Source organism: Octopus sinensis, linkage group LG17, assembly GCF_006345805.1.
Source record: "Octopus sinensis linkage group LG17, ASM634580v1, whole genome shotgun sequence".
Classification (NCBI taxonomy): domain Eukaryota; kingdom Metazoa; phylum Mollusca; class Cephalopoda; order Octopoda; family Octopodidae; genus Octopus; species Octopus sinensis.
Genome location: NC_043013.1, coordinates 11,414,981 through 11,426,826, shown reverse-complemented (window position 1 = coordinate 11,426,826; position 11,846 = coordinate 11,414,981). Strand labels below are relative to the sequence as shown.

Sequence of the window (11,846 nt, the reverse complement as noted above, 5' to 3'; positions counted from 1 at the left end):
CACTCATTCTCAAACCTGAAATGATACTTTAATCAGTCCCAATACAAAAGGCAAATTTCATTATTGGTTTGCTTCCACTGTAAATATTCTCTTGTAATTCGTATTTACTGATCCATAATATTTTTTGCAAAACTAACGCTGAAAATACAGAACATATGTATGTTGCTGTGTGCTCACAGCTCAGTGTTCATCCTGCAGTCATATAGCAAGAAGGTAGATTATAAACGGTCTAATTAATATGTCCTTCTTCTTCATTTGACTGTGTTAAAGATCAATGCAAACAATGATAAGTCCTTCTGGAGCAGAGTAGCAAGCTAGACACATTGAAACTTTCCCAAAGTTCAGTATATTCTTGTATACGCACAGATTCTGGCGCAGTAAAAGCGGAGATGGTGGATATGGTGGATGCAAAACAAACCTTTATGTTATTGCTGGACATACAAAGAAAACTGCCATGTCATCTTCAGTTAATACCGGCTATTTTCAAGATGGTTAAATATACAACATAACGATGTAGTGAATACAGTATGCATGTACATGCGTATTGTTATTCTTATGGTTTAGTTATATGCCTGTGTGCGCATCAGTAGCATGAGAAGGGGAGATAATTTGCACGTGGAGTCTTTACACTTTACTAATATGTAGTTAACTGACTTGAAGTCACAAAGTAGAAAGTGAAATCTCAAAACCCATTAGAGGTGAAACATTTGCTTATGTTTATGCTTCATGTCAAACTTGAATGTCGCTGGTGAATAAATAAATAAATAAATAAATAAATAGAAATACCTGCAATTGATTCTTTATATCTCCAATCGTCAAAGACTTTGTTCTTGGATATGTTGATGCTTCCACATCAGAGAACTAAAAGGCGCAGGCGTGGCTATATGGTAAGAAGCTTGCTTCCCAACTACAAAGTTCCGGATTGAGTCCCACTGCGTGGCATCTCGGGCAAGTGTCTTCTATTCTAACCTCGGCCCGCCCAGTCTTGTGAGTGGATTTGGAAGACGGAAACTGAAAAGAAGCCCGTCGTATATATATATATATATATATATATATATATATGTGTGTGTGTGTGTGTGTGTGTGTGTGTGTGCGTGCGTGTCGTAAGTATGTATATATTTGTGTGTCTGTGTTTACCCCACGACTATCGATAGAGAAGCAATTTTGGTGTGTTTACATCCCCGTAACTTAGCGGTTCGGCAAAACAGAGCGATAGAATAAGTATTAGGCTTACAAAAATAAGTCCTGGGGTCGATTTTCTCGACTAAAGGCGCTGTTCCAGCATGGCCGCAATCAAATGACTGAAACAAGTAAAAGAAAAGCTGCAGTATTAAATTAACCAATACAAAGAGATATCACGGTGGTATATGAAGCTAGTACCCGGCCTACAATTCGTAGTTATGTATTGCCTCAAAATGTTAATCGCCCATGCAATGAACAGTGAATCCCATGTCCTATAATATAACAACTCTTTTGAACCAATGTTGTGATTTAGGACCCTTAGACGGCATGGAAACCGAATGGTCGGCCCCGTGAGTTCTAGCCTCGACACAGTAATTCAAAATCCTGATGACACGACGACGATGACAATGACGATGACAACTACGAAGATGATTATGATAGTACCATAGTGTTTTGTCTTTTTAAATGCCTTAAGTGTCAGTGTAATTCGTAAACTGTGTTTCTCCCAACTCTGATTCTTTTACTTGAATCCTGCATTAATATCATTTTCAAATATCTCTTCACATGAAGAAGAAAACTCTGAAATAACCCAAGCTATATGTTAGCACTAAGAGCAAATGGTAACTATCAGTTTTCGACATTTATTTGACAACTACTAACTTTAGCTCTTCTTGCCAGCGAGGACCAGCGAGAAAAGTATTGGTGATAGAAAATTTCAAAAAATAGCAAAGCTTTAGGAAAAAAGTAATACATTTTGCAAGCAGCCTAATTAGGCACAACTTCACATTTGTATACATATCTAGCGAGTTAAAGTTAAATAACTATAAATGCATTCGTGATTGGTAGCAACACGTTCATCCTACAAAAACTGTGATTGTATAAAAATTTCTTATTTCTATTCTGGAAAGTGACTCTAATTATTATATCGTGAAGTCATTTTAAAAAACTGTTCTAGTAATTGAGACTTAGTTCAATCCGAAATGTTCTTTTCGGAAAACCAGAAAGAAGAAAGTTTTGAAAATAATCTTTAATGCCACATTCATGGCAGAGAAAGGGTGGAAAGAAAGACAAATTAATGCAATACACTATCATATTATTTTAAAAGACAAAAATGCTTTTGTGGAGTCCAGGATTTCACAAACCGATTACCCGGTTTTCAAAATTTCAAGCAAGTCGAGATTGCAACATGTATCTTAAAGAAATATCAGTCCGTCTCAAGGGTTCTCATTTACAGCTGAGAATGGCGTTCAGCAACGTGAAATGTGTTCTGCTCAGGAACACAATGCACCCTCTGGTCTTTTAACCGATATCACGATCGCATGATCGTGAATGAAACATCCTAACTATAAGGCATCAAACCTTCGCGCGTACTATCAAGTAATGCCTGAACCCAAGGCTTATCTCATAAAATACACCCAAAACTAAAACCCTCCAAGATTTTTAATCACACTGATTCTCAGTTAGGGCCACATTATTCAACGTATATCGCTGGTTTCAGGACGGTGGAATAATATTGGATAGTTGACTTTAATTTCAAGTAGGCTGATAAACTTAGTAAGGGTCTTATTCAGTATATATATAGTAGCGGTAGACAAGTCATAGAGTAGGCGCGGATTTCAGAGTACATTCAATGAACATGAAATGGGGAAAGTTATATTTAAGTTAAGGTTAAAGTATAAATTCGCGTGATTCTGTTCGAATAAAAAATAAATGTATGAAAATGTTCAAAAATAAAATAGAAAATTAATTCTTCTTTTTATGGAGGATTAGACAAAGAACAAAAGTAGTTTAAATAATAAAGGGGAGAATACAATCAAAACCTGAATCCTAAAATAACTTTTAAATGTTTAATGATTTAAAGAAATAAAGATACACTCGGAATAATCTAATATAAAATATCTTTCATATCAGATTATACGATATTTCTCTTATTCAATATACATACATAGTCACACAGACATATATACACTTATATACGTATATGTATAAATTTAAATATAGTTACATATATACATTATATATATATATATATATATATATATATGCCATTTTTAGTGAAAGATAACCCTTAAACTGTAAATCTTAATATCGACTGATAACAGTACCTTACAATAAATTAAATATTTCTTCGCCGATATTTCCGAAATGAAACTGTTTTATCTGTATTTCCTTCATTTAAATATGTTCTGTTTTTTTTGTATTGCTGTTTTATTTTATTCTATTTTATCAATATAAATATATTTTATTCTATTTTATTACATTTCTTTCGTTGCGTTTCAATTAAAGATAGAAAATATCCGCCAGCCCGCCTGCCTTCGCGCGTATATCCGTGTGTGTGTGTGTGTGCGTATGTGTGTCTGGCTGGAATAGGTAAGGTACAAATGAGTTTAAACAAAATAAATATTATATATAACATAATATATAGGAGAAAAAAATAATATGAATGAAGGAAGGAAGGAAGGAAGAAAAGAAGTAAGGAATGGAAGGAATTACTGTTTGTCTGTCTGACTGACTGAAGTTATATATTGGAAAGTCTGCTACAAGAGATGTAATAGAAAGATATAATCAACGCAAAGGAAAAAAAATTCCCAAAATGGCGAACCGAAAATAAATAAAGAAATACAGAAATGAAATAAAATATTTCAAAAATAATTATAATTAATATAGGTGCGTAAAAGATGGAGAGGGGTAATATTATTTTCAGTAAAAAAAAAAAAAATTCAATGAAAGTAAAGTGTCGGGTAAAAATGAGTCAACAAAAAATTATAAGAAAATACGAAAGAAAATGATGTCGAAAAAAAACCAAAAACAAAATGGCCACCGTAACACACATACACACAGACACATATACTTGTGTGTGTATATATATATATATATATATATATAATATATATATATATATATATATATATGTATGTATGTATATATGTGTGTATATATATATGTATATGTGTATATATATATTAAATATAAATGTATATATATATATATATATATATATATATATATATATAATTCAATCAGATCAAAGAACGAAACGGATAGAGAAAGAGCCAAAATGTGAGAGAGATAGAGAGATGTGGGTATGTGCGTAATGGATGTGGCGAAATGATGGTAGTTTGAATTTAGTGTGTAGAATAATTATTTTCAGCTTGAGACTGGATAGTCGGATGTTAGTTCTTTCATTATATCTTTCTTTCTTTCATATAATTTTCTCCTTTTATTTATTTTTTTCTTATTTTTCTGTAATTTTCATGAATTTTGTTTTTCACATTTTGTTTTTTAATTCTTTTTGTTTTAGCTTGATTTTTCAGATGTTGACCAAGAAGGTCGATGGGTTATCGAATAAGAGGTGAAAGGTCATCTGAACAAATGAGACGAATTTGATGAAAAACCAATACTTGAAGGAGTAATACAATAGATATTAAAGCTCGAGATCAGTGATGATATATGTTTTATATTTTCTTTTCCAAATTTATTTTTCTTATTTTTATATTTATTCCTCTATTTTTCACTATATTTTTTCTATTTCTTTATAAATTTTATTTTTAGATTCGTAATCACACATACCATTATTATTATTATTATTATTATTATTATTATTATTATTATTATTATTATTATTATTATTATTACCATTATTATTATTATTATTATTATTATTATTATTATTATTATTATTATTATTATTATTATTATTATTATTATTATTATTATTATTATTATTATTAATATTATCATCAGTATTATCATTATTATTACTGATGGTGTATTACGAAAAATAATATAAAAATCATGTTGCCATTATTATTATTAATAATAATAAAGATAATAAATATAATAATAATGAAAAATAATTTTACTATTATTGTTGTTGTTTTTCCTATTATTATTGTTACTATTATTATTATTATTATTATTATTATTATTATTATTATTATTATTATTATTAATATTAATAATAACATTATCGGCGAAATTCTTATTTGGGTTATTTCATTTCATATCATTTTAAATAACTTCTGATATTTTACCTTACTAATATCTTCTTACTTGTATTTTTATTCATGTAATTTTCTTTTATTTTTCAGTGATAGTTTTAAAATTATTTATAGCTTAATCCCTTTCTTAATTATTATATAGTCACACACACAGACACACACACATACACACACACACATGTAATACTCACTCGCACACATAAACAAAGATCACATATAAATATGTGAATGCGTGATTGTGTATGTAAGTGTGTATGTGTATGTGTGTATGTGTGTGTGTGTATGTGTGTGTGTATTTATATGAGTGTGCGTTAAATAGTTGTAGACATTTGTAAGCAGAATTTTATTCAAACATAAGTTGTATATATTTATACATTACTTTAATAAAATTAAATGTGAGTATATATATATATATATATATATATATGTATGTATGCATGTATGTAAGTATGTTTGTATGTACGTATATGGATGTGTGTGTATGAATGTATGTATGTATGTATGTATGTGTGCATGTCTATGTTTGTAAGCATGTATATGTTTGTTTGTGTGTACATATATATATATATCTATATCTATATATATATATATATATATATATATATATATATATATATATATATATATATATATATATATTGATATTTAGGAACACATACATATATAAACGAATGTATGTGAGCATAAAGTGTGCAGAGATAGGTTTTAAAACTTCGAACTTTGCTTTTCTGCTGTCTAAATTATTTGATCGTACTGCAAATCATCTAACACGAACCTCGTGCCTCATATTCTGTTTACATGAGATTATAGTTGCATAGTCAATGCAATGAAAAAAGCCATGTGTATTCTAACTAAACATTTACGATACCTTATTACACAGTTTTTGACAAATATACGTTTATATATAAGTATATTACTTATTTATATATATATATATATATATATATATATATATATATATATATATATATATAAAGTTAATCCAAACAAGAAAACAATAAAAAACACAGCGACGCGAGGTCGTGGAACAAATAAAGTATTATTGGACGCTCGGGAAAGAAGGGAAGAATGAGGGTTTAACGTTTCGAGCGGAGCTCTTCGTCGGAAACAAAGGAGAAGAAAAGATCCAGAGAAGGGAAGACAGAGGAAAAAAATTGCTGGCGGTGCTCACGAGGTCACATGTTGAACTATATATATATATATATAATTGTGCGTCTGTATTTGTGTATATATATGTGCGTGTGTGCGTGTATGTATATACACATGCATGTATATGCAAATACATACATATATTTACGAGTATACGTGCAAGCATGTATATATGTATATACGTACGTTAGTGTGTACATACAAACACACACGCTCACACACACATATCTTTATGTGTGTATATATGTATATGTATATGGGTATGTATATATCTATGGCTGTTGTAGGTTTTACATCTTCCATGTTAACATATACTGCAATGGTCGATCTAGGGCAACTGTAGAAATCACCTATGCCTGGTAGGAAGTCGAATATTGTTGTACTTCGTATCGTCACTCAATCAAGACTAGTTAGATTTTACATGGAACTTAAGGCGGCGAGCAGTCAGAATTGTTATCATGCCGAACAAATGCTTCTCGTTATTTCTATCGGCTTTATGTTCTACATTCAAATTCCGCAGTTCGACTTTGCCTTTCAGTCATTCGGGGCTGATAAAATAAATATCAGCTGGGCTTTGGGGTTGACGTATTCGACTAGATCGCTCCACTAAAAATTTCAGACATTGCGCATATAGTAGAAAATATTTCACTAGTATTGCTACTCCCTCTATCAGTCTGCTTCAACCTCCACTATTAACAAACTGAGTTGTTCATTATCTGAGTAAACCTAAGTTTAAACCTATACAAGAGTCGCATTTTCTTAAGTTATGCTTTCCAGAAAAGGAATACTTCACCTTATTATCTTTTATCCTTTACTTGTTTCAGTTATTTGTCAGTGGCCATGATGGGTCACACCTCGAATCGTTTTAGTCGAACAAATCCACCACAGGACTATTTTTAAAGACTAGTTCTATAATATCGGTCTCTTTAGTTAGTATGTACAATATTTAAAAAATCAAATACGTTATACGACTTGCAATACATTAATCCGATCATACGAGATAGACATTTATAATCGCAATTCCAAATCTCTGAATATTTGACATTTGGGTTTCTTTACTCGTATCATGCTTATTTCTGATGAGATCTCGTCTGATGGAAATTGAAGTAATGATGTATTCCCAATTCTAGCTACTCTAGAAGTCAAGTTTCTTAGTTATAATTCCAAGAAATTACAACTAAAACATAATCTCTAAAACAATATCTTATTTGACATCAACTTTACAGTCTAGATTCGAGACATATTATCTTATATCTCTAGACTTTAAGCATATTAGCAGAATTTATCTATCAAGACACATATGCACGATTGCATAGAGTCAAATCGTACACCGACAAGGAATCTCCTCCACTGTCACTCGATCTGCTTGAAATAGCGTATCACTTCGTACTGTTTCAAAAATATTAGATAATATGGCACTGGAGTCCATATACACAGCCAAATGTAGAATGGCTACCATTGGAACACATTTCATCACAGGTCTACTTACTAATTGCTGAACTACAACTAATCAACGATAAAACAAACGGTCAAATCTCCCTCATATCACAGCTTTCTATTTTTTAAAGAAGGCACATGATCCAAGGCAGTGCTGGAAATATAAAAGGAAAGTATCGTTACGTTTGGGACTAATTTGATAATATTTCTGCGGGAATAAGACTTAATAGAAAAATGTTTTCCATAGACCGGAACAATAGAGATTGCAAAAAGACGGAGACGTTTTGCCATGTTTATTAAAACTAAGACAGTCTTAAGCTGTTTTTAAAAACTTGTCTAACAACACGGCGATGAAAGAAAAATTCTATGGCGAGAGCCAGTATTTCATTTTCATCGTTAATAAAAAAGTGGAAGAGTCAAATAATTCATAGTATTTTTGAGGTAGAGATTGTCAGCCTTGATATATATTTGTTTAAGAACCAATGGATTTATGGCTACAAGACAACAATAATGACAACAAGAGGCGCCAAGAAAACCATTTCTTTTGTGTTGAGTTTATTAATTTTTTTTTTTAACCCTAAAATGAAAATTGTTACGTATAAATTTGTGCTACTTCTACTAACTATAACCTGTTCACATAAGATAACTTTGGCCTTCTGCCTTGTCAAAGACAAGTACCATATTATATTAATGAGAGAACTGTAGTAGGAAAAATATGAATGAGATTATTTTAGAGACCCAAGTCCTTACCGCAAGGGTATCAGTAACATGGATATAAGGAAACAAACTATAAATATTATAACCGTTATTATTATTATTATTATTATTATTATTATTATTATTATTATTATTATTATTATTATTATTGTTATTATTATTATTATTATTATTATTATTATTATTATTATTATTATATTATATTATTACTATGATTATTTATTTGTTTGTTCGTCACCAGTAATACGGATTCCCTTTAGGAATTTATCGTCAGGGAACAGCTTGACGTTTTGTTAATGTTAATATGTCGCGTCAAAACCGTTTAAAGCCGAACACTTAAGGTGATATATGGGTAAGAGCGAGAGAGAGAGGGAGAGGGAGAGAGATCGTGCGTGAGAGAGAGGTAGGGGTAGAGTATACACACGCATATGTACGCACATAATTATATATAGATGTGTATGTGAATGAGTGTGTATAATTATGTGTACACACACACACACCCATATATAAGTGAATGTATATACATATATATATATATATATATATATATATATATATATATATAGGTGTGTGTTATAAGTAAATATATAAAATCTGTGTGTGTGCACGTATGTCAACAAATATGTGTGTACGTGTATTTATATATATAATGACACAATCACTATACATTTCATTGACATTGCAGTTATATACCTGTTGACTTGACTTTCACATTTTAGCAGCCTCTCACATCACACGTATGTCTGGACATTCCCCAGGGTCATTTACTCCTGCGGACAAAAGATGATGATTTAAAACTTCTTAATATATTGGAGAGGGGTTAATTAAACAAGAAGAGTAATTGTCCAAGAGGGTAGTTGTCGAGGGGGATTTGTCCTATGGAGGTAGTAATTGTCCTAGGAGGATAATCGTCCTGGTACGGACTTTATTCGTAACAATTGTCGTATATTTCCCTTTGTCTGTGTATAGGCTACTTCCCACAGAACTACGAAAATTCTAAACAAAATCATTAACTTTATAATTCCAAAATAATAAATTAAATAACAGAATTCTATACATTGAAAAGTCTTGACATTGATGAAGAATAGGATAAAATTTTTATATAGTAAATAATCCTGATAATTAAACAAATCAAAATGTGTTAAACGACACATTGTGTTAACTGCTACGTCAGGGAGATAAACCCGATTTGCTTCGCAGATTGGATAAAAGAAAACACAAGATCTCACAAGCCGAGTAGCCACCATTAGTCTGAATAATCTACACAGCATAGAATCGAATCTAATGGGGAAAAGGATGATCATTTAACATTGTGAAAACTATATTTATAATGATTTCAAATTTTCGCCACAAGGGCAGCTTGAGGGAGGGAATACAGTAGATTACATTCATTCTAGTGTTTCACTGGTACGTAATTTATCGACCACGAACGGATGAAAGGATATGTCGACTTCGGAGGATTCTGAGCGATATACAGCTAAGCATTCCGTCCAGCGTGTTAACGATTCAGCCTGATTGCCGCCTTAACAACTTTGGCATGTTAAGGAAGTTTTTACAAATAGAGATGTAAAAAAAGCATTATGGACATAAAATATATACATATGTGTATGTGTGTGTGTGTCAGTGTGTCTAAATATAAATATATATAAATATGTATATGTATATAAAAATATATGTATATATATATATGTGTGTATATAAATATATATATATGTATATATATGTGCATATAAATATATATATATGTATATGTGTATATATGTAAATATATATAAATATATATATATATATGTATATTATATATACACAAATACATATGTGTATTTGTATATATGTGTATATATATATATATATATATATATATATATATATATATATATATATATATATATATAAATATATTCACATACATATATACTCATATATATATACATGCATATATGTGTGTTTTAGTGCTACTATTTTCACTTTATTAAATGTATTTAATGTAGGATGGGTGCGGTGCCTGTATGTAAGAAATAGTTGTAAGTCCTTCTGTATTTATCTATTTGTCTGAATGTTTTTTTATCATACCTAATGCGTCTACTATGATAAGAACTATATTTAATTTTAGATTCCACATTTGAGTTGCTTCTATTTCCAGATCTTTGTAATTTGAAAGTTTCTCCGTTTCTTTTAGGGAAACATTGTCATCTTTTGGTATTGATACACTAATTAGAAATCATTTGCTTTCTTGTTGATCTCTGGCACTTATATCCGATCTATTGGCCTTAATTTCTCTATTTGGGTTTATTGGCATATCCCAGAGTATAGTTGCTTTTTGATTTTCTGTAACTTTTTCTGGCGTGTGCCTATACCATCTTTTTTCTGATGTTATTCCGTAGCGTTGGAATAGCTTCAAGTGTATATATACAATTAAAAAAAATGTAAGTTTAAAATGTGGATTATCAAATTATATTAACAAACTCCCCTAACTGGATATGTAAAACCGCCAAATCTTTTAAGTTTTAAACAACAATCAATAACTAATTATCTTAGTCATTTTCATAATACTTAGGTAAATAAAAATCAATTTTTACACTAAAAAATAATAGGGTATCTAATCCTAGTTTATTTTCAAAATTTCAAAGTACTAAAAATAAAGAAAAACAAAAAAAAAAACAAATCAATTCTAAAAATTCTGTCGTGTCTATGATTATTTTCCTTCTTAGCCAGGACTGGGCAGTCAGAGACAATATGATTTATAATTTCTTCTCCATCTCAATATATTCTGAAATTATATTTCTTTTCCTTATATATTTTTTGGTGATTTCATTTGGGAAGGATTTAATCTTGTGCTACAATTAAAAATCCTTCGCTTTTGAGTCCTGAGCTTCCCAACTATTGTTAGGATTTTTGTTTTGTCTATCTCTTTTCTATTTAGTTTAACCTAATATTTGCTATGTAGGGGCTTTTCTTGTCATCTTTTTATCATGATCCGTTGCTGTTACAATTTTAGTTTAGATTTCAGTTGTATTATAGCTTTTATTGTTTCTTCTTTTCCTTCATAGTTGTAAGGTACTATGACTCCTTTTTGTATTTTTCAGCTTCTTTAAAAACTGAAAACACTTTATTTTTCGTATTTTGTGGCTATTTGTATTAGTTTGCGTTGCTTCTGATGTAGGTATTTCTGTAGTCCTATGGGTGGTTATATTGTAATAGTTTTCTAGCTGTGTAAGGCCTCTACCACCTTCAATACGTTGTATATATAGCCCCTCTATGTCAGATTTTGGGTGGTGCAGCTTAAATCCTGTCATAATTTTTCTTGTTTTCCTGTCTATTTCGATTAGTTCATTTAGAGTCCAGTTAAGAGTAGTGAAA

General features: G+C 30.4%; 1 long non-coding RNA gene across 1 annotated transcript; it reads left to right on the top strand.

Annotated features, from left to right (window-relative positions):
- The first annotated feature begins 6,042 nt into the window (after positions 1-6,042).
- Positions 6,043-11,157, top strand: LOC118766653. The gene is made up of 2 exons (XR_005002579.1): positions 6,043-6,091; positions 10,882-11,157. It is a non-coding gene; the product is annotated as an uncharacterized LOC118766653 (long non-coding RNA).
- Positions 11,158-11,846: the final 689 nt, after the last annotated feature.